Source organism: Arachis duranensis, chromosome 9 (assembly GCF_000817695.3).
Source record: "Arachis duranensis cultivar V14167 chromosome 9, aradu.V14167.gnm2.J7QH, whole genome shotgun sequence".
Lineage (NCBI taxonomy): Eukaryota > Viridiplantae > Streptophyta > Magnoliopsida > Fabales > Fabaceae > Arachis > Arachis duranensis.
Window position 1 is genome coordinate 62504685 of NC_029780.3, and position 1963 is coordinate 62506647.

The following is a 1963-nucleotide window of genomic DNA, read 5'->3' on the forward strand; positions in this document are numbered from 1 at the left end:
AAATAATAAAAAGTTATATCATTTAATTTGAATAATTAGTATTGAGTTTAAACTATATTTTATAAAAATGTGATTAATATGCTTATTTTATAATTTAAACTAGAAATAATTAATTGAACTTAGCAATATGTTGATAAATAATATTCCTAGATATTTTTAAGAGAGTATATTTGGTTTTAAAATTATTCTACCCTTCAATTTTATCAAAATATCTATTCATATCTATCCATATTCTTTTATAAACTCTTAATTTTAATCTTATTATCACAAATTCCTATTTCATATACTAAATCCCTAAATCTACAATCAGAAAGGGAAAGAAAGGGAACGGGGAGCTCGAGGGGGAAAACAAAAAGGAAAAAGAAAGGAAGGGGAAAGAGGGAAGGCAGGGGAAAAACGGAGGTGAAGAGAGGGAGGAGGAAGGAGCGACGCGGCCAAGACCTCACTGCTGCCGCTGTTGTGCTGCACGTGAGAGTGAGAGAGAGACACACACAGGACGAGCATCGCGAGAATCAAGGGAGGGAGACACGGTTCCGTCCTGTTGCCGTTGTGGGTTGCGCCTGATCACCATCGCAGAAGCTCCATCGTCGCTGTTGCACATAAGAAGAGAAGATGACTTCGCTGATTTTGATTCTGCCTAAGTCCGCATCGTTGCTGGAATCGCGAACCGGGGAGGAGAGGGAGGCTGCTTCCATCGTCATTTTAGGTGTTAGAAAAGACCGTCGCCATTGAAGGATCCACCGCCGCCGAATCCCAGCTATCATCGCCGCCGGAGTCACCGTGGTTGCGGTTGGAGAAGTGCTATGAATGCCGCTGCTGTTGTTAGCACGCAAGGGGGAATAGCCCGTCCTTGCCGGTTCTGCCGCCGTCAAAGGGAAAAGGAAGTGAGAGCACCGGTACGGAACGCGAGAAAGGAATCGTCGCCAAAACCGGAACAGATTCACCGGTAATTCCGCTTCTTCCTTTCTTGATTCTGTCCTGCTTTTATTTTGTTCCGCTATTCCGATTCCGTTGGTGTCCCTACTATCCTAACTGATCGAATTGATGCTGCTGCCCGCTAGGACGGACGCCCTGGTCTCTGGTTCCTGTTATTCTGAGTACCAAAGCTGTTGCTCCATTCCCGTCTTTCCTTGGTACGATTGGTTCTGTTCTACAAACATTTTTCTGGTTATTACTCCTTTGATAATCTGTTCTGTTTTGCCCTTGCATTTGCTGCAGCCATTATTAATTTCCCCTTCAAAGTTGCTGTTGCTGCTATTAGAGTTGTGGTTGATGTTGTTATCCTCGCATTAGAACATGGAGGGTTGCTGCGTTTCCAATTTTGTGTGGTTAATGCGACATCGAGGTAGGGGGTTTAAAATGATTTTAATTTAGGAATGCCAACAAGGTTTATTAAATAACTGCAAATAGTATTAATAGCTGTGAGTAATTAATTGATTATATGAATGTTGGATTGTGATTGCAATTGTGCTTGGTGCTATGATAGAATTGATTGTAATTAGGTATGGTAGATGATTGAATTATTGATTGTTGGTTGTTGAAATGGTTGTTTGGTATATTGCTATGGCTGTGAAAGTGACTTGAGATTAGTAGAGGATTGTGGTTTTGACTGATTATGTATAAATGGTTGAGACTAAGATAATCATTTGATATATTTGATACTGGATTGAGAATTGTTGAAGAATTAGGGCCTAAAAGACTGAACTATTATTAAGAATCTGGTTTTCAAAATAGAATGGTTACTTTAAGGACGGCCTAGTAATTTGCTAGTGATCGAAATGGTATGAGATTAAAACCTGAGTAAACTTTAACAAGTGTAGTTGTTAGGATTTAAATTTGAAGGTTTCGTATTAACTGAAGATTTAGTTATGATTTTTCAAAGTTAAGCCTTAAAATCTGAATTTCTGCATTACCTTTAAGTGAAGACAGTAACTTTGAAAGACTGTAACTAATTCTGTGATGA

At 39.3% G+C, this 1963-nt stretch overlaps 1 long non-coding RNA gene across 1 annotated transcript in view; it reads left to right on the plus strand.

Annotated features, from left to right (window-relative positions):
* Window positions 1-305: 305 nt before the first annotated feature.
* Window positions 306-1963, plus strand: part of LOC107465771 (uncharacterized) — a 14203-nt gene continuing 12545 nt past the window's right edge. Inside the window, exons 1-3 of the long non-coding RNA XR_001587495.3 lie at window positions 306-946; window positions 1062-1133; window positions 1219-1345. This is a non-coding gene — a long non-coding RNA (uncharacterized LOC107465771). The remainder of the gene's footprint in view (window positions 947-1061; window positions 1134-1218; window positions 1346-1963) is intronic.